Source organism: Pan paniscus, chromosome 11 (assembly GCF_029289425.2).
Source record: "Pan paniscus chromosome 11, NHGRI_mPanPan1-v2.0_pri, whole genome shotgun sequence".
Taxonomy (NCBI): Eukaryota; Metazoa; Chordata; class Mammalia; order Primates; family Hominidae; genus Pan; species Pan paniscus.
In genome coordinates this window covers 21,730,138-21,753,073 of record NC_073260.2, presented here as the reverse complement: position 1 = coordinate 21,753,073, position 22,936 = coordinate 21,730,138, and positions in this window count along the sequence as shown.

Below are 22,936 nucleotides of genomic sequence, written 5' to 3'. Positions count from 1 at the left end.
AGTGGAAAAATAAATCAAGAAAGCAATCCTATTTACATCTGCTACAAAAAATTAACAAAATATCTGGAAATAAATTTAACCAAGGTGGTGAAAGATCTCCACAACAGCAACTATAAAACACTGATGATTTTGAAGAGGTCGCAAAACATAGAAAGGTATTCCATGTTCATGAATTGGAAGAATTAATATTATGAAAATAACCATACTACCAAAAGCAATCTACATATTCATTGCAATTCCCATAAAAATACCAAATACATTTTTCACAGAAATAAAGAAAATCCTGAATTTTTAAATGGAATCACAAAGAAACCCTCAGTAGCCAAAGTAATTATGAGCAAAAAGAACAAGGCCAGAAGCATCATACTACCAGACTTCAAAATATACTGCAAAGCTATAGTAACCAAAGCAGCACTATTCTGGCATTAAAAACAAATATGTGTAGCCAGTTGTGGTGGCTCACCCCTGTAATCCCAGCACTTTGGGAGGCCAAGGCAGGAGGATCACGAGGTCAGGGGGTCCAGACCAGCCTGGCTAATATGGTGAAACCCCGTCTCTACTAAAAATACAAAAAAAAAAAAAAAATTAGCCAGGTGTGGTGGTGCATGCCTGTAGTCCCAGCTACTTGGGAGGCTGAGGCAGAAGAATTGCTTCAACTTGGGAGGCAGAGGTTGCAGTGAGCCGAGATAGTGCTGCTGCACTCCAGCTTGGGCGACAGAGGGGGACTCCAGCTCAAAAATAAATAAATAAATAAATAAATAAATAAATAAAACAATTAAAAAAACATAAAAACAAATATGTGCACCAATGAAACAGAATAGAGAGTACAGAAATATATGTATGTATTTATAGCCAACCAGTTTTAAACAAAGGTGCCAAGAATATTTATTGTGGGAAGGACAGTCTTGTCAATAAATGGTGTTTGAAAAACTGTATATCTCAAAACACACACAAAAATAAACTCAAAATGGATATAGAACATATACAAAAATATACACAAAATATATACAATAAAATATACACAAAATAAACTCAAAATGGATATAGATATAAAACTTAGACATAAAACCTAGAACTATGAAACTACTTCATAGTAGTTAACTTAAATAACCACTAACATTATGAAGAAAATAGGGGAAAGACTTATGACATTGTTCTGAGTAAAGAGTTCGGAAAGGAGACCCCCAAAGCACAGGCAACAAAACAAAAAATAGACCAATGAGATTATATCAAACTAACAATCTTCTGTATAGCAAAGGAAACAATCAATAGAGTGAAGAGGCAATCTGAAGAATGGGAAAAACATTTACAAATGAATATCCAACAAAGAATTAGTATCCAGAATTTATAAGGAACTAAAACAACTCAACAGCAAAGAGACAAATAATCCTATTTAAAAAATGGGCAAGTGAGCTGAATAGATATCTCTCAAAAGAAGATATACAATTAAAATTCATTGACAGTTATATGAAAAAATGCTCAACATCACTAAACATCAGGGAAATGCAAATCAAAACCACAATGAGGTATGTTCTCATCCAAGGTAGAACAGCTATTATCAAGAAAACGAAAAATAACAGATGCTGGGAAGAATGAAATGAAAAAGGAGAACCCCTACATACTGTTGGGGGAAATGTAAATTAGTACAGCCATAATGGAAAACAGTATGGATGTTCCTCAGAAAACTAAAAATAGAACTACCATGTGACCCAGCAGTCCCACTATTGGGTATATATCTAAAGGAAATGAAATAAGTATGTTGAAGCATTACCTGTACTCCCATGTTTATTTCAGTATTACTCACAATAGCCAAAATATGAAATCAGCCTAAGTGTCCATCAATGCACGAATGAATTTTAAAATGTAGTATACACACATAATGAAATACCATTTGATTATAAAACAAAAACTCTGTCATTTGCAGCAACATGGATGAGCTTGGATGATATTATGTTAAATGAAACAAGCCAGGCACAGAAAGAGAAACACTTATGTTCTCGCTCATATCTGAAAGTTGAAAAAGTTGATATCATAGAAGTAGAGAATAGAAGAGTGGTTACTAAAGATGAGGAAGGGTAAGAGGAGAAGAAGATAACCAGAGGTAGGCTGATGGATACAAAAGTACAGCTAGATAGGAGGAATAGTGTTCTACAGCTCTCTAGGATGACTATAATTAACAACAATTTATTGTGTATTTTCAAAGCTACCGGACCAGATTCTGAATGTTCCCAGCACAAAATAATGATAAATATTTGAGGTGACAGATGTGTTAATCTATCAATTACCCTGATTTTATCATTACACATTATATATGTGTATTATAATATCATATTGCACCCCATAAATATGTACAATTTTATGTGCCCATTAAAAATAATAATAAAAACAAAAATACAGCACTCAAATGATATTTTTGAATAAATACTTTAACTCATTAGTGACATATGGCATAATAAATGGTGATGCTTAATAAAACTTTCTCGAAAAAAAGGATGAAAGGAGACCAGTGGGAAACAAAGATGTTAAATTAAGACAGGCATCAATTGCAGATGGAGGCCTACCTATAGTTACAGGTCTCCAGAATCAGAACAATGCAGTAGAAACTTGCAGAAGGAGTTAAAAACCTGGATAAAACAGGGAATGAAGTACACCTGAGATTCAGGCCAGGTAGTGGGAGTGGAAGAAGGCCAAGGCAAGACAGGAAGGCTGAGAAACTATAAGCAGGTTTCATTTGGGAAGCCAGGCAGCTAAGGAAGCTAACTGATGAATGGGCTCAGGAGTCTAGGTAAGAGGACCAGAGATAATGAGCCCAGTGGGTGAAAAGCCAGAGACTCAGAGAGCTGACACATCAACCAATATATGTTGGGTTAACTTAAATAACCACTAACATTATGAATAAATTACTTTATAAGGGTGGTGCTTAAATTCTGGATATCATGAATGTCCTCGAGACTTAGATAAAAGCTGAGGGCTCATTTATAAAAAAAAAAAAAAAAAAAAACCCATATGCTTTTGCATACAGTTACAGAGGTTGAGAAATTTCTCTGAAGGCTAAGTAAACCTACTTTACGTAGCTTGGATACCTCATGTGTGCGTTGAAGTTTTTATCATCCGTTAATACACGGAATCCTTGCAAATCTATGAAACTGGTAACAATTATTTCTATGTTAAAAAAACAGAGCCTCAGTGAGAAGGTATTCCTTACCCAGGTAAGAAGTAAGTGGCAATATATTTAGAGATAGAAGTCATGTATTTTGGTTTCAAGTTCAGTGTTATTTTCTTCCACCTTACCTCTATGCAAACAAGCTGTACTTACATTTCTGCATAAATCAGAAAGCACTTTTACAAATATTGATTATCTGTTATGTGTCAAGCACTGTGGTAGGCACCTGGGAACAGACAAATATCCCTGCCCTTGTAGAGCTCCAGATCTAAGTTCAGGTCCGTTCCTCTCAGTCTGATAACTTGAATCGAAAAATGTTCTTGTTATAAAGTGTTTATTCAGGTATTCAGTTCTTAATGAAAACGTGTGATTGAGTAAGTATTATCCTAGGTACTAGTTGTCAAAGACAGAATTGTATCAACTAATATTAAACATTCCTCATCCTTTGTCACTAACTAATCGAGGACTTCATTCATTTTCATTTCTTTCTTTCTTTATTATTTTCCTTCTACTTTAAAATCTTAAGCTTGAAGACCCTCTGTTTTCACATATTACCAACAAAAATAAGGCCCAAATAAAACATCTAACTTATAGTTGTTCAGAAGAAAACTAATAAAAACCAGACTGAGAGCTGGGAGGCCAGCCCCCTCACACCAGCTCTGTCATTTATGGTGTTCTTGTATTTTCCCTGGGTCTCAATTTCTTCCTCTGTAAAGCAAACTGTATATTTCTGTGCCCATTCTCTATCCTAACATGCTGAGACACAATGAATTGCTGAAAGCGTTGAACCTGCCTGAGAGAAAATCTTTATAATTGCATTGTGGTTAGACATCGATGATGAGAGGAAAGTCACCCCTCCAATGAGTAGCTACCCTCTCTGGCTCTACAAGTTGAACAATTCTTAGATGAGTGGGAGTGTAGGAGTCAGGAAGGGCGAGAGGCGGGAAGAAAGCTCAGTTTCTCATCAGGAAAGGAGCAGTACATATCATCGGGTTGAAGCAGTGAGCACAGAATGTCTGGCCATTTCTCTTCTGAAAAGGTCAGTGCCCCGCCAAACCAGGGCTGCAACATAGTGGCCTTTTAAAAAGCAGACAGCCAGAGAAGCTGCCACTGAGTTCATAAGTGTGGGGAAATGGATTCTTGTTATGTCAGAGCAGAAAGGGACTCAACTGCATCTAGTCCAATTCTGCCCTTCTATTTTACTTGCAGGGACACTGAGGTATGGGGGTGGGGTTGGGAGAGGTGACCAAGGTCACAGAGCTTGCAGTCAGCATAGCTGTGACTAGAGTTCAGCATTCCAGAACATGCAAGGAATTCCTATTTTTGCTTAAATGAAAGCAAAATTCCCTATTGTTCTGTATATTGCCTCATTTAATAAAGTCTTTATTTTTTCCTCCATTTGCTACTTGCTTGGTATCTCAGAATAAATAAAATGTGCTAATAATAGCTATCCATTTTTGACAGAAATGAGGGACCAAAATTGAAGGTGTGACTCATTAAACCTCTAGGCATGTTTTTAGAGTTATTTTGTAAATGATTAAATATTTATGAGAGTTGACAAAATTATATTTTGTTCTAATTTTTAATTTAAATATACTCTTCTCCATTCATGTCTTCTTTGCTGTCCACCTAGTCAAAGTTATCTCCTTAATGAAAATATTAAAAACCTCCCTCTTTGCTATAGCTAAAATACCTCATTTGATCCTCACAATAGTTATTGGCCACCACCCCATACAATGCCTCCTGGATTGATTTATAGTCCACTTCCCTCTCTCCTTGACAAACCCACCTCTGTTTATTAAAACAGTGTTATTGGTGAAAGCAATCCAGGCAGACCCACTTGCCTTTGTGCTTTGAGAACAAAGTGACCCTTGGCAAAACATTAAACCTCCCTGTGCTCAGTTGGATCTTCTGAAAAATGGAGAGAGAGATAATCCCTTTTAGATTATTGAATGGTTAAATAAAAATAATACTCAATGTTTCTCTGCCTACTCTGCATAAAAAAAGCACTTCGCATATCTTATTTCATTCACTTATAATCATTCTTGTTATTACCTCCGTGTTACAGCTGAGGACATAGAGTGAGAGAAATCTCAAAATAGACGAGGTGATGTAGCATTTGAACACTCAAGCCTGTCTCGCTCATAGAACCACACCTTTTTAAGAACACCACATGGATTACTATGTAGCACTGATTCATTTTTTTTTAATTATTATTATACTTTAAGTTTTAGGGTACATGTGCACAATGTGCAGGTTAGTTACATATGTATACATGTGCCATGCTGGTGTGCTGTACCCATTAACTCGTCATTTAGCTTTAGGTATATCTCCTAATGCTATCCCTCCCCCCTACCCCCACCCCACAACAGTCACCAGAGTGTGATGTTCCCCTTCCTGTGTCCATGTGTTCTCATTGTTCAATTCCCATCTATGAGTGAGAACATGCGGCGTTTGGTTTTTTTTGTCCCTGCGATAGTTTACTGAGAATGATGATTTCCAATTTCATCCATGTCCCTACAAAGGACATGAACTCATCATTTTTTATGGTTGCATAGTATTCCATGGTGTATATGTGCCACATTTTCTTAATCCAGTCTATCATTGTTGGACATTTGGGTTGGCTCCAAGTCTTTGCTATTGTGAATAGTGCCGCAATAAACATACATGTGCATGTGTCTTTATAGCAGCATGATTTATAGTCCTTTGGGTATATACCCAGTAATGGGATGGCTGGGTCAAATGGTATTTCTAGTTCTAGATCCCTGAGGAATCACCACACTGACTTCCACAATGGTTGAACTAGTTTACAGCCCCACCAACCGTGTAAAAGTGTTTCTATTTCTCCACATCCTCTCTAGCACCTGTTGTTTCCTGACTTTTTTAATGATCACCATTCTAACTGGTGTGAGATGGTATCTCATTGTGGTTTTGATTTGCATTTCTCTGATGGCCAGTGTAGCACTGATTCTTAATCAGTGTGATTTTTTTAACCCCAGAGGGCATCTGGCAATGTCTAGAGACAATTTTAACTGTCACAACTTGGGACGGGCAGTGCTGGCTTCTATTAGGTAAAGACCAACGATCCCGAAAAGCATCCTATACTGTGCCAGGCAGTGCCCTCAAACAAAGAATTTCATGGCCCCAAATACCAATAATACCAAGGTTGAGAAACCCTGCTGTGTTTACTCCATTTTGTAAATTTAAGCATAATTCATTCTTGTAGATGGACATGATAGGGTGCATGCAAAGGGTTAAACACTCCATAAGTGTTGGCTATCATTATTACTACTGCTACCTCTAGACCCACTTCATATTTTGCCTTCTCTGATTTGGAGTCATCCCAGATACATGCTAGTTGGAAATATTTCTCTCATCTCTTTCAATAACCCTTAGCTTTTCCTACATTTGACACATTATTTATTATAGTTATTTATACACATCCTTTGCCTTTTTCAATACACTGACAGTTTCCTAAGGCAAACAGTTGTGTTTATTTTCTTTTGTATCTTCCCATGTACTAGTACAGTGCCTGTCCTGTCTTGATTGAATCTGATGAACTGAACAACCTTATGAGGAAAGGTGGGCAGAGATTATTATGTTTGTTAAATAGAGGAAACAGACTCAGAGTGCCCAAGTTGTTTAAAGCCCCATGACTTACAAATGATGAAGTTTGTGCTAGATCTCACCTCGGAGTTCAGTACTAGCTTGTTTAGCTGCTGCTTATGTAACAAATTGCCAACCACCAGACTGTAACCCATTACTTTAGAGAGAAATTTCAAGAAGAAAAACTGACATGGAAGTTTGTTTCAATGTGTATTCAGTCCAGACAGGCCTATTATGGAGTCCACAAAAAATAGCTGGAGAGAGAGTACCATGAAGGTCAATCTACTGTAGAAAACTCATAGTAAGGAAATCAGACACCTGAAGATGAGGACTGCATTTGAATTAGCTAGTTGTGGAGCACTAGAAACTCTATGGTACTTCTTTGCTCCTCACTTTCCTTGTTTGTAAAATGAGGACATAATGACTACTCAAACAAACCCACAAGTTTGTTGTGAGGAAATGTATGTCAAGTACACTTAATCCTTGTTATTCACAGTAACTGTGTTCTATAAAGCTGTTGCAAGCATTGAGTTAGCAGACATTGAACCAGTGCTCCTAAGGGAAATACAGGGCTAGGTTCCTGCAAGCCTCTAGTCACAACATTTTTATCAACCAATCAATATATAACCTTGTTTTATGTGTATTTTTGTTTAAAGATATTTAATATACATTGTTAATTCATTAACATTGAACTCATGGCCAATGCCACTATAACTTAGGTATGAACAAAGCTTATCTAGTATTCAAATTTTATCTGCAGAGCACATCACAGCTTTCTTAGAAACAGTAGACAGCACTTCAGCACTGTGCCTGCAAATAAATAGCAAAATCACCAACAAAACCCACAAAAATGCAAAAACCATGACACTAAATATGCTGCAAAAATGACACAAGTTTACTGGATGAGAGTGCGACAAGAATGTCGAGTATAACCTTGTTGAAGCCTAGCTGGGAACATGCCCATCACACTACTCATAGGTCTGCCACTCTGCACATATCTGTGAATGATCACAAAAAAGGTGCTAGTATTGATTTAGGGGTTACAAATAAATTTCAGCAAGTAGAAGAATTTGCAAATACAGAATTCATGAGCAATGAGTATTGACTGTAGGTAAGTTTTTAAAAATTGGGGTGTCAATAAGACAAAGGATGAAAGGTCATTCAAAAGAGAAGGTAAAAATGGCCAATGAGCATATGAAAAAATGTTCAACATTACTGCTCATCAAGGAAATGACAATTAAAACCAAAATGCAATACTACTACACATCTACCAGAATGGCCAAAATGAAAAAGACGGACAATATTCAATTCTGTCAAAGATGTTGTGCAGCAACAAGAAGTCTAGGGAAATATATGGAAGTTGAACTGCAAATGTTATGGCCCAACAATTCTATTTCTAGATACATACTCAACAAAAATGTATACCTATTTTTACTAAGTGACATATATGGCTGGGCACGGTGACTCATGCCTGTAATCTCCCAGCACTTTGGGAGGCTGAGGCGCACACTTGAGGTCAGGAGTTCGAGACCAGCCTGGCCAACATGGCGAAACCCCGTCTCCACTAAAAATACAAAAATTAGCTGTGCATAGTGGCTCGTGCCTGTAATTCCAGCTACCTGAGAGGCTGAGGCAGTGAAACCAGGAGGGGAGGTTGAACCCAGGAGGGGATGTTGCAGTGAGCTGAGATTGCACCACTGCCCTCCAGCCTGGGTGACAGAGTGAGACTACATTTCAAAAAAAAAAAAAAAAGAAAGAAACAAAACTAAGTGACATATATATGAAATGGTTTTATCCCTAATCACCTCAGAGTGGAAAGAAGATAAAGGTCCATCTAGTAGGATAAAAAAAAATATGGTTAAATTCATAGTGAAATATTATGCAGTTGTGAAGAAATTACAGCTACACTCAACAACATGGATGACCTTCAGAAACATAATTATGAGTCAAAGAGGCCAGGCATAAAAAAAGAAAATATACTGTATCTCTTGGTTTAGATAAATTTCAAAGGCAGGCATCACTTATCTCTAGGGTTTGAACTCAGGGCAGTGTTTACTCTTGGGGTAATGGTGACTCAGTGGGAAGGTGGCTACTTGAGAGGTGCTGGTGATATCTGTTATTTGACCTGGGTATTTCACAGTATCCTCATTTTGTGAACTTGTGCACTTTACTGTATATGCTATATACTTCAACAAAATAAAAAATAGACTTTAAGGTGGAAGCAGAGACTTAACACACACACACAATTTACTCAGCATCTCATTCAATCGTCACAACAATCCTGTGTTTTTAAACTTTGCCTGATAATAAAAATCACCAATGACACTTGTCAAAATTAGAAAATTACCAGATCCCATTCCAAACTGAATGTATTAGAATCTCTAGGGGAAGGTACCGAACGTCAGCCTTTTAATTAAGTGATTTTATAATCAACCAAGTTTGACATATATTGACAGATACGTGTCCTGAGAAGTAAGATTTAATGTGATCTCTAACATATAACAAGAACTTAATAAATGGTAGGTCTTTTTATTTTTAGATACAGTCGCTTCCATTTTACAGAGGAAAGATTGAAGCCCAGAGGAGGACTAAGCTAGGGTCACAGAGCTGGAAGCAGATGCCTTATATGAATTATCTCATTTTATGCTGATATCCACTCTGGGGAGTACATTCTGTTAGCCTCATCTTACCCATGAGCAAACTGTAGCTCAGGGACTTTAAGAACTTGCCCCAAAACACCTAGCCAAGGGATGATGGCATCAGCTCAGTTTAACTTACAAGGCTCTGATGGATTTGCTTCTTAAAGTTCTGCCATACAATAGGAAAAGTGGAAGGAAGACAAATCCAGAAGCACTGAAGTCACACTTTGGTGGTGTTTTTTTTAACATATTGGGTGCCTGGTCATTAACATATATTCATTTTCCAACTCAACATCTCCCCCTGTAAGCAATTAGGGCAGGCTGCATACTTTCCCAGCCTTATCTTTGAATGGAAGATGTGAGAAGAAAAGAAAAACTATGCCTAGGATAGTTGTCACCTGTTCCATCCACCCTCACAAATAACGGACTTCATTTGGGCTTCTGGTACCAGTGATTGTGGAGAATTTGAAATTAGCCACCACACCTTTATTAAAATTCTTCTTTTTGGAAGTTAGCTGTTGAGAAGTCCCTGTTGAAAACAGATTTCTCATGTCCATATTTTTCTTGGCTAAGTAATATTTCTGGAAGTTGAGGTTGTGGCTGCTACCTATTATGCAATGTTTCATCATTAGTGTCAAGGAGAAAAACGCTTTTGTCTCAGGCGGGAGCGAAGAGGTGTGTTTCTGACCTCCTTTTCTCATATAGTAGAATATGCTTCAATCTCATTGCTTACTACTTTTTCTAGTTCATTGAGGTAGGTTAAAAACCATGGTCACATTTTAGTGGGCAGGGTCTTCAAACTTTAAAGAAAAGAAGTGGCCACTGAACTCCATTTCTTCTCTTCTTGTACTTGTGTATCATCTAGTTCCACCAATTGTTGCTCATCAATTTGAAAGGATCAGGACATTCTTTTTGAGTGGGAGAGTCAGAAATCTCTGCTTTGTTATTTGTGGCTCATTTCAGAACATTGAACACAGGCTGGACAGTTTAGGCTACTTTAACACTGAAGACCACAGGAAAATATAACGTTTTCTTGTGTGTTTGGCTTTCTTTTCTTTTGACATTGATGGATATAATTTTGACTTCACTGACATTTCAAAGGCAAGATCCTGACCTTGAATAAAGCTTCAATGAGAAGGTGGTAGAAATCCCCATTCAAGACTTCCAGCTAAGCTAAAGTCTCCAGTCCAGCTTTTATTGACAAAACCATAAGTGGGTCCTCACTTGCTTAGTGCTCATGAGCATATGATTCCCTGGCCAGAGGACCCTCTGTTATATGCTCATATTCCACCATGATCATAGTCATCTCATGTTCATGACTGTCAGTATAATAATCTTTATTATCAATGTTAAAAAGCCATGGCCACTACTAAATAAAAGACTTGACCACAATGGACTGATATCTCACCATTGAAGCAGCATGATGCTTGATATACTGAGTGATGCCCAGATGCATAGACCTTTTCATCCTTCAGAAATGATTGATGTGGTTCAGCCCTCATCTCTCTTTCCCTCTGGGAGATCATTCACCATGCAGACCTGATCATGTTTATGTACAGTTCCAGATGAGACACAAAGATGACAGATAATGCTTAGTGCTTATGCAATCCCTCCTTCCCTATGAGATTACTAAACTGACAGAAGTGCTCAACATTCAGCTGGGAATGCAGAAAACAAACCAGACTTGGTGTTAGAAAAACCAGCTGCAGCCATTTTTCTAACACTCTGGCTTTGATCAAATACTACAGTTTTGCTCCGAGCAATTTTGCTCCTAATCATTTAACTCACATGTGGTGGCGAAAGGTACATTAATCGATCATGTTTTAGATTCATTGACATTCAGCCCAAACATTCTGGCCTTGTAAGAACAGTCCAATTTCACAGATGCCTGCAGGCAGTTGCTAAGCTGCTACCCTGTGCTTCAGAGAGGGGTAAAGTATCCCTTTGTGCAAGAGACAGAAATTCCTAAATCAAGAGGATGGTGGGGAGGAGAAAGAGGAGGAGAAGGGAGGGCAGTGAGAGAGAAACCCTTCTTTCCTCTTGTTCAACTTTTCCATTGCAAAGTGGGGAAGTCAACTGGTTAAGGTTGAGGGGACACATAAAGCCAAGGCAAGCTTTTAATTAATGAGACAGGGCAACAAAAAGGCAGGAATATTGGCTTTGGAACCAGGCAGATCAAGACCTGAGACCTGGCTCTGCTATTAATCTGCTGTGTCTCTTTGGAGAAGTTTCCTCTCTTCTCAGCTTTTCAGTTTTCACAGCTATAAAATGGGGATAAAAGGTTTTTATATTGATTATAAGAAACATTCCCAATACGGGTACTAGCACATTGCTTGGCTTTCAATAAAAGACAACAATTAGTTTTCTTTAATTCCAAATGTTGAATAGATGCAAGAACACAAAGGTAAAAAGGATGCATACCTAGTCCTCTGGGTGCTCACCATGTAGTAAATGAGATGCTGTGTTACCTGATTGCTATAATAAAGGAGAGTGATTCTAGGTTCAAGTTGGAATACAGTATCACAAGCGTGCCTGTTACCCAAGTAGAAAGCTTGAAGTCATCTCAAGTTTTCTCCATCTTTTTCTTCCAACATGTAATTATTCACTAAGTCCTACCACTTTTATCACTAAAATATTTCTTGATTTAAAAACTTTTATTTTTATGTCTGTCTTTACTACTCTTGCTCTTGTTTGGGACCTAATTATCTCTATTCCAGCTTATTGAAGTTCCCCCCAACTGATATTTTCTAATCTTTCTTCACTTTAATTCACTTTTCAAATAACATATCTTTTTGAAATAGCTCAAATTCTAACCAACATTTGAGTGTTTCATATCATCTCCTAAATAGGGTCTTATTGTTTGTCTCAGTAGTCAGGATCACCCATTTTTTTGTTCCAACCACCCTTTATACCAGTGGTTCTCAACTGGAGGTGATTGTCACAACTTGGAAAGAGGGCTTGCTGCTGGCATTTAATGGGTAGAGGCCAAGGATGCTGCTTAACATTCTACAATGTACAGGGCAACTGCCTACAACATAGAATTATTCAGCCCAAAATGTCAGTCGTGCCAAAATTGAGAAAACTTTCTTTCTTGCTGAGGTAATGGTCATGAAGAATAACCCAAGGGCCAGAGCAAGGTTGAAAACAGAAAAAGTAAATGCTAAGTTGTTATTGCCAGTCAATCAATGGGAGGCCTAGAGAAAGCAAGGTGGACTATAGACCAGAATGAGAGGTTCAAGACTGAGTGTGGCTTTCTTCTATATCATTTACTACACATGGAGAAAATGAGCATAAGTAATAAGGAAGATGGGTTGTAATGGACAGCCGGGTGTCAAACAACCTTCACAGGAACACTGGGGCAATTCAGATGTGGGGTGATCATTTTAGGTCGAAACTGGGAAGATGGAAAAGGAGAGAATGTTATATTTTTTCTAGGATGCCTGCATTTTAAATTTTTGTCAAGAAAGTACAACTTGTAAACATTAATCATCTCTCTCAGAGGTCAGAACAGAGATCTACATTAAGTAAATGAAAAAAAATGTATAACACAATTTCTGAAACTACAAATGTATAACATCAAAATAATTCAAGTAACAGAAATTCAACAAAAATAATGATGATAATATTAACAGTTAGGATAGTGGTTTTGATTAATATATCACCTTTAACCTGAAGAGTTTGATGAAATGAAAAAATTCAAGTTAAGTTTCTATAGTGATGTAAGACATTGTGTGATAAAACCTTTAGTGGTGCTATTTTCAGACAAAATATAAATGTCTAAGGTTCCAGATGTAAGGCAGTGCAAAGTTTTCTTTCTTTCTTTCTTTCTTTCTTTATTGCCAGAGGTCCCTGCATAAGAGATAATTTGAAGGAAGAATTTAATGACAAGATTTATGCGAAGAATATACAGGCGTGCACCTTCTCGATATGAAAATAAGCAGAGCTGAATTTCTTAGGTGGCTGTGGCTGATTTGTACTTGCATTAGGACCTCTGTGAAGTGACATGTATAATTCATCACAAATATTATTATTAATATATCTTAATATAGAAGATGAATCGTTGTGTAACTAAATTGCATCCTGCCTCAGCTGTTACCTAATTAAAAAACTGAGACCAACAGTCAGAGAGAAATATTAATGGCACGCAATTTGGTTTAAATCTTAGTTCACAAAGAGATCTCAAAAATAATTGTATGTTTTGCCATGAGGAATACCTGTTATGCAAAACCGTTTTCCTACCAATTCCCTTGCTCCCCAGAACAAATGAATGACTGCTCCATATTTACCTGTTTATTTTGTCTCAGGTTGTCAATAAGACCATTAGACAACATTCAGCTTCAGAGACTGAGAAGGAAGAGAAAAGATAAAACTGTAATTACAGGGTGAAATAAGGAATTTATTTTTAACCTCACGGAGGATTGGACTTTAGTGAGACATGATTTTAAGTCTGGAATGAAAGATTTGCAGTACAGAAAAATAGTTGAATGTGATCACTAACCCAATCTTGTTTTTAACAGGATGCTTTCTAAATGACCATAGCTTACTTCCGTGTAATACTGAGCAGTTGATATGTGAGGACTTATAAGTGGGTTATTTCGTTTGATCTTCACTGCAACCATGACATAAGCAGAGCAGGAGGCACCATTCCCATTTTACAGATTAGGGAAAAAATTATTCACAAAATACAAACGGTTTCTTTGAAGTCATACACAAAGTACCCTACCTCTTATCTAAACTGGGATTCTGGGGGACACTAAGATGGTCATTATTGTCACTTCTAAAATCAATATACTAAAACAATTTCTAAAAGCATGTTAAATTAAGAAAGTGATGTATTATTTATATAGTTTCTGAATCTATTATCTTATTTGATCCTCATAATAATCCTCCAAGCTAAGTAATATTATTTCTGATTTAAAGATAAAGATATTAATGATCAAAAACATTATGAGACTTACTCAAGATCATCATTTTGGGGGCATGGCTGAAACTCAAGCCCATGTGTTCTGAGCATAAATTCAATAAGGTTCTATTATTCTTATTCTGAAATGTAGCTACAGTGTCAGTGGATGCCAAATTCCTAAGACTGTTTAACTTCCAATAAGACACTTGGAACTCCAAAGTAAAGAACCAGATAAATGTATGTGTCATATTGAAGTTCCAAGTACTGCCAGAGATAGGAAAAATACTTCTTTTTTGGTAAGTCTGCCTTTCCCAGTGTCCTAAGCCTTAGTGTGTGTGGGCAGCTCTCAACTCTGCCTAGGATATCCTGTTGAGGAAACTGACCAATCTGATTCCCTATACAAATGGAAAGAAATACAAGAAAATAAACGTGCAAAACAAATGGCCAATTAATTCTTTTCTGAGAGATTGAAGCAAGGAAGATGCTCAGAAAAAGTAATTTATTATTTTAAATGTAGCTGTGTGCCTTTAAATGCAATCTGTAATGACTTATGACTCCAGCGACCCATCTTGATTACTGCCTGTTGCCATTCATTATCACCATGGAAACAGCACTGTTGCCAGCTGTGTGCTTGGTGGTGGAGTGGAGGCGATGCTGTTGGCTAAGGACAAGAGGCTAGTACCTGTGGGGTTCTGGATTTGCAGGAGATTTTTTAGGGAAGAAGAGAAAAATTGGGAGGACATGGTGCCCTCCCTCCTGCAGCAAGCCCCTAGGTGGGGTACGATTCAGAAAGAAACACCGGAACAGATGGTCTCAGTGCCCTTATCTCTCTCTGGAAACAAAACAAGATGAGATCAGAAACATTCCAGTCTGGGAGATAATCCACCGGGCAGCAGAAGGCATGAGGAAGGGGCAAACTGTGTGCAAATTTCATTAATACAATTTCTCATGGAGACTCTTCAAGCATGTGAGCCAATCTTCTCAGCTGCCTCAACCCTAAGCTTCTAGTATATGAAAGCTCCAAGGGTGATCTGCGAAATCCATCTAGCCTCTCTCCACCTGACTTCATCTCAATTTCATCCCTATCTTCCCTCTAATTTAGTTTTCAAACCCTCTCTTCGCTCCTTCCTATATATGCCCCTTAGTCTTTTATACCTGCCTGCTTTCTCTTGTCTTCCCTTTCATATCGAATTAATGATACTAACATGATAGAGTAGGGTGGGAAAACGACATAATCCATTACAATATCCTCTTGTCACAGATGTGAAAACTGACATCCAGAGTGGTTTCAGGAACTCCCCAAAACCACATGGTGAGTTCTCAGCAGAGTCAGTACTGAAACCCAGGTCTCCAAATTTGCAGTCCAGTGTTTCTTCTAGCAGAGTGCTGCTCTATCATATTGTCTCTTCACTTCTGAGACTAATTTCCTGCTACACAGAAGTACAGACAAATTTCAGTTCTCCAGGCCAGTTTGATTTATCCTTGCTTTCATGGAGCATTTCTCTCTGCAGAACTTGGTTTGCTCCAGAGACAGAAGATTCATCCTTATGAGATATTCTGGAGGGAGGGGAGAGGGGACAAGATGGTTTAGTCATCTTTCCACTTTAGTTAGAGTGAGTATTAAAAGTATCTGGACACACTATAGCTCTAAATGGGTATACGAAAAAGTGCTAGGAAAATAAGAATGTTATGACTTTGCACTGCTAAACTCTGCTTGGGCTCCAGGCTGTTGGGGGAATGAGAGACATCATCTCTGAGTTTGCTACAAAAGTGTTTCACACAAACATCATTTGGTTAGCAAATAGATTTTTACACATGACATTACATTCAACGTCTGAGATCTCTGAAGAATGCCTGCAATCAATGTCTGATGTTAAAATAGAGGCAGGTTGATAAATTTAAAAACATACATTCAGAACTTGAAGACTATTGATCTGGGCCTCAGTCCTGACTCTGCAGCTGAGGTATCTACAAAGCTGTGATTGAGCCCCTTTGCCTTAACCTCCATGCCTTTGTTTGGACATCAGATTGTATTATAGGACAGACATTTCCCCTAAAAGGCCTTCTCAACTTCAGTCTAATGGTAATGATAATTGCGGAGGCAGGAATTGTCACCCTTTATTGACCCTTACTATGTGCCTAGGGATTTTGCAGACATTATTATCTCATTAATGCTTACAACTGCCCACATAGATAAGTATTGCTATCCCATATTAGAAATAAGGATATAAATTCAAAGAAGTTAAGAAACTTGCCTAGGGTCATTATGTTCTAATTTAAACAGCAGAGCTAGGATTCATATTCCGGTCTGTAAGACCAACACCACTTCACCAAATGATAATGTCTTTGAACGTTCTATGATTTTTGCTATCCTCTCTGACTTCTTTTTTTTTTTTTTTTTTTTGAGACGGAGTCTTGCTGTGTCGCCTAGGCTGGAGTGCACTGGCGCCATCTCGGCTCACTGCAAGCTCCGCCTCCCAGGTTCACGTCATTCTCCTGCCTCAGCCTCCCCAGTAGTTGGGACTACAGGCGCCCGCCACCATGACCGGCTAATTTTTTGTACTTTTAGTAGAGACGGGGTTTCACCGTGTTAGCCAGGCTGGTCTCGATCTCCTGACCTTGTGATCCGCCCGCCTCAGCCTCCCAAAGTGCTGGGATTACAGGCGTGAGCCACTGCACTCGGCCTATCCTCTCTGACTTCTTAAAAGCCACACATTCATTTACTCCATGGGTATTTATTGGGTGACTAACATAGACAACTTGTTAAGGAGTTGGGGATACGGTGATTTCAAAAAAATGAAGCTTCTACACTCCTGAAGATCACAGTCTATTTTATGTAAATGGGGAAAACAGATGGTATTCAAGTAAACCAATAAATATCCATGTATCTTTAGATAGAGATCAATGCTCTGAAGAAAACAAATGGAATGGCATAATAAAGCCATTTTAGATGGCTTTCATCAGCTGAAAATGGAAATATAAGGATGAATCAGCCTTCCAAAGAGCTGGGGGAGGAGGTATCAGGTAGGGAACGACAAGGGCAGAGTTACCAGGAGGGAAAGAGGTTGACATGTTTAAAGAACAGCAAGTAGGATGGAGATAAAGGGAAGATACATCTTAGTGAGCAAAAAAAGACAACGGCAAGTGATGAAGTCAGAGGTAGACAGGAGGCACTGTAAAGTCATTGGGCTCCATTGTAAGTGTGAGAAGACATCAAAAGGATTTAAACATATATAACCAGGATGAATATATGTGAATATACACTCTCTGGAGTATAAATATAAAACGGTTTTAATTCCTTCATCAGCTACCTCAACTACACTTCGGGGACGTTTCATTAACAATGTCGTGGTCTTGTTCCTTTACTTCTAAGGTTGTTCAGATATTAAAGTGTTCTAGATATTATATTTAACTCTTAGTCTTAGTCATTTTAATATCATTCTCAGTCTCACTTTGAGGTTTATTCCTTCTTGCCTTCTCAGTATAGACCACATTTGTCTAAGGTTTTAGTGTAGGCATCTACAAAGGTTTTCTTAAAAAAACCCAGATAGTAGACATTTTAGGCTTTGCAGGCCAAATGTTCTCTGTCACAACTCCTCAACTCTGCCGTTGTAGTGTGAAAGCAGTCATAGACAATACATAAATGAATGAGCATGGCTGTGTTCCAATAATACTTTATTTACACATACTAAAATTTGAATTTTCTAAAATGTTCTCATATTAAAAAACTTTATTCTTCTTTTGATTTGTTTTTTTCCTAACTTGTCTCACAGATCAAACAGAAACAGGCAGAATTTGGCCCACAAGTTACAATCTCCAGATTCCTGCTCCAGTGGCATGGGGTTAGAGGAGCTGTATGGGGTATGGTCCACTTTTTATACAATTTACCTCTCCCCTATTTTCTTGTCTCTCATCTGGTGAGCAGAGCCAGGGCAGATTGACGTCTTCTATATACCTGTCTCTTTTAGGCCATTTTTATGTCGCTGAAAAGAAACACCTGAGACTGGGTAATTTATAAAGAAAAGAGGTTTAATTGGCTCACAGTTCTGCAGGCTGTACAGGAAGCATGGTGCTGGCATCTGATCAGCTTCTGGCAAGGTCTCAGGGAGCTTTCAATCATGGCAGAGGGCAAAGGGGTAGCAGGCATGTAACATGGCAAGAGCAGGAGCAAGTGAGAGAGAGAGAGAGAGTCGGGGAGGAGGTACTATGCTCTTTTAAACAACCGGATCTCATAAGAACTCAGAGCGAGAACTCACTCATCACCAACAGGATGGTACTAAGCCATTTCTGAAGGATCTGTCCTCATTTATGAAGGATCCACTCTCATCCACACCTCCCACCAAGCCCCATGTAAAACATTGGGAATTACATTTCTACATGAGATTTGGATGGGACAAACATCCAAACTATATCAAAGCCCATGGTTTGTTTGTCTGTTCTCACTGTTGGTTGTCAGCATTTCTCTGGCTGACATTGAATGGGAGTAGTAGAAACTGTGAATGTCTCATCATTATTCTCTCAGCCTTTTTCTTTCTTATGTAAGTTGGCTGACTTCCAGCTGCAGCACCTATATCCTTTTGTTGAGGTCTTTCTCTGGCTGCTAGATCCTACTGTTTGTATGCAGTAGTAGGTTGAAAGTTCTGGAAAATTAATATTCTGCAGGTGCAGCTCTCAAGCAATGATTGACAGCAGTGAGTAGATAAAACTTTCAGCTTTCTTTCTTCATGAATAATCCTAAGGTGTGTGTTACACATTGGCCCCAGTGCTCCCCAGAAGGATGTAGCCCCAGCTGTCCTCAGTGGTGACTTGTTTGATAGCACATTTTTATTGGTTACTTTTCTATCACTGTTTTACTTCCTCACTCCAGTAGGATCACTTCTCTAATAAACATCTTGAACTTGAATCATTTTCTTAGGGTCTGCTTCTAGGGAAAGTAAAACCAATAAAATAGGTCTATGTGGATAGACTCTCTGTGTCAGCTAGTGTCCAATGTTAGGTCCCTTTTGGGGCATGTGATGGGAGCCTTAGAAGTCTTTCTGTAAATAGTTAGAGGTTTGTGTTGTCTTCAATTGCCTTAAATTTATCACAGAGAGATAGAAATTTTGACTTAAATGCATGTGTCTCTAAAGGGCAGATATAGGATCATCAAAGGAAAGTTATGGAAAGGTATAGCTCAGAAAAGGAAGGGAGTTTTCATAGTCATATTCGTCATGAATTAGATTGGTTTACCTTATGAGTCAGTGAGCGCCTAATCAATGGATGTATCCAAATAAAATTCCACTGTCAACTTCTTAGTAGGAATGCTAAATAGAATCCAATCTTCCGACTGAGGTTATACTGGCATATGCTTTAAGATTCCTTCACATTCTTGCAGTCTTGAATCTTGAGATTAAATATAGAAATCTTAAAGTACTGAGAAAGGCAAACAAACCAAATGCCAGGAATTGATTTATCACAGAGAATAATCCTTATTTAAGTTGTGATGACTGAGTTTAGGAAATTGTTTCTTACCCAAAACCTTATAACAGGTTTTACAGGATAGTTTCCCGAGGGTTCTGAAATCGTTGATGTGGAGAACAGTGACTCATAGTCCAGCCTGACACATCCTCATACCTACAGAGAAATTGATCCAGACTTGGACAACTGTAAACTCCCTCAGGAAGAATTATGGCACAATTATCTAGCTATCCAGTTGCTTTCTTTCCTTTTTTTTAAGAGAAAACTGTGGGAAAAATAAAATGTTGTATTGCTCTTAAAATCATGACAAATATTTATTGGGGTAATTCTCTAGTTATCACCACTAATTGCAAACCCTGATCACATTGTAAATCTTATTAGTCTCATACTTATTGAAGAAACTCATCTGACTTGGGTACTTGGTTAGTGGGTCTTTTTTATGCCCTAGAGAATGGTATTTTAAAATTTCACTTGGAAACTGGCAAGGGTGATGGAGATTAGAGATTGGCCAGAAAATGCCAGAAAGAGAATGAATCATTTAGAATCTTAAGCAATGGAATTAGGGACATTTTCAGAGACTTTTAGAACAAAAGCTTGTGATTCAGTGTTGTGCAGAGGACAAATGGAATTAGCACATAAGTCATTGTCAGCTGATCAGCATTTTTGTCTTGATTCTGTTCCTATTTCACCAAGTAATAATAGGTAAGTCAGTTCTTTTCACTGAACTTTATTTTTTTTAATCTGTGAAGTTAAGGAATTAGACTAGTGATCACTAAGTTCTCTTCAGCTTTAAAATGGTGTGATTCAGAGTTGTATGTATTATTATCATTTTCCAAAGCAATTTTCCTAGACATTCAGTTAATAATGTAAGATGAATACACACATGATGACTACACACACACACACATACACACACTCACAGATTGAGATGCCATCTTAAAAAGGAAGTAGAGTGACTGGACGGGCACCACCAAGGAACCAGAAGAGATCTATCCATGTGGGTGTTTAAATCCTCTAAATTACAGTTGGCAAGAGATAAATGAGGAGTAAGAGTGTCTTAAATCATAGAAAATGCATTACTTGGGAAACTAAGTGGCAGATCACTATGGGTTACATTCTTCTTGCGTTTGCCTATCTTTATCAAGAGATGAAATTAGCCCAAGTAAGTTCTAGCCAAAGACAGAAGGGGGCAGTATCAGCTTTCATGTATACACTAAAGGGAAACAAAGTTGGATCAGGTGTGCTGATAAATGTTTAACAACAGGCTTTCCAGGTAGAAAAAGCCCCTATATGACATTCCTGATGACCTGGGAAAATACCACCGAAGTGGAGATGGAAATAAGTGTGTACAACTAGCTCTTGTGATCCGGTATGAACTGACTGTGGTGCATTGGTTGTATGTAAAGGGAACATTATTTAGAAAGTACATATTTTGATTTTCATTTTCAGCAGTGGAAACAGAGGCTTAGCAGGATGGCCCTCTTGATTAATTTTATACAGCTAGACCATGAGGGAGACAGAAGATTAAGAATAGCAGTTATACCTGCCAACCCCTGCATTAGCTTTAATCCTGATTCAAGTGTTGAGATTCTAAGTCTCATATTCTTCCTGTTAATGCCTGTGGTAACCTTTAGGTAGTTACCTCTGGTTGTTTTCACTCCCTTTCCTGGGAGGCATAATCAGAGTGTTCTTGTTTTCAATGTCATTAAGCTTCAAGAGGACCTGAAAAATTTATTAATCTTCTCAGCCAAGAGTCTGGACCAATCGAGAAATAAGTCAAAGAAAGAAAACAAACAGGCTGGGTGTGGTGGCTCATGCCTGTAATCCCAGCACTTTGGGAGGCCAAGGTGGACAGATCATGAGGTCAGGAGATCGAGACCATCCTGACTAACACAGTGAAACTCTGTCTCTACTAAAAATTAAAAAAATTAGCCAGGCGTGGTGGCAGGCACCTGTAGTTCCAGCTACTCGGGAGGCTGAGGCAGGAGAATGGCATGAACCCAGGAGGCGAAGCTTGCAGTGAGCTGAGATCATGCCACCGCACTCCAGCCTGGGGAACAGAGAGAGATTCTGTCTCAAAAAAAAAAAAAAAAAGAAAAAAAGAAAACAAACAGAGTTAAAATATAAACCTTGTTGTAGATAAAGTTGATACTGAAGAAAATGACTTATGTTGCAAGAAAGTAGCTTTCCTCACGTCGAATCCCAGGATTAGACAGACTTAGAAATCCAGTGACAGATTATGTCAGGCTAAGACAGGCCTTTCCTTGTTGACATTTATGGCATTGAAGAGCAGAGAAGAGCATGTCCCCCCTGGAAGCAGTTCTTCCACAACTGGCAGAGAGAAATGGAGAGGTTGTTTATTTCTGGATCTTCTTCTTAAACTCAAAAATCAAATAAGTCACTCCACTTCCCTTTGTATAAAAATAAACCTCAATCTTTCCTAAAAAAAAAAAAAAAAACAAAACAAAAAAACAGAAGAGAGCTAGGCCTGGTGGCTAAAGCCTATAATCCTACTTTGTAAGGCCCAGGTGGGAAGATTGCTTGAGGCCAGGAATTACAGACCAGCCTGGGCAACAAGATGAGATCCCATCTCTACAATTTTTTTTTTAATTAGATGGGCATGGTAATGTGTGCCTATAGTCTCAGCTACTCAGGAGGGTAAGGTGGGAGGATCACTTGAACGCAGAGGGTCAAAGCAGCTGTAGACAGCCATGATGACACCACTGCACTCAGCCTGGGCAACAGAATAAGATCCTGTCTCTCAAAAAAAAAAAAAAAAAGAAGACAATTCATTCCACAAGACCAGTATTACCCTGATACCAAAGCGTAACAAAGACATTACACACAAAAAAAGAGAGGCTAATATCCCTTAAGAATACAGATGCAAAATTCCTCAACAAAATATTAGCAAACTGAATCCAGGAGCACATAAAAAGGATTACAAAACAAGTGGTATTAATCCCAGGAATGCAAGGTTGGTTCAACCCCACACCATAATCTCAATAGATGCAGAAAAAATATTTGACAAATGCAACACTTTTTTATGATGAATACACTCAATAAACTAGGAGAGGTGAAAGGCCATCCACGAAATGCAACTGAAACTTCCTTCACATGGAGGAAATGGGGAAGATACCTCCTCCCTAAAAATTAAAAAAATGTGTAAAT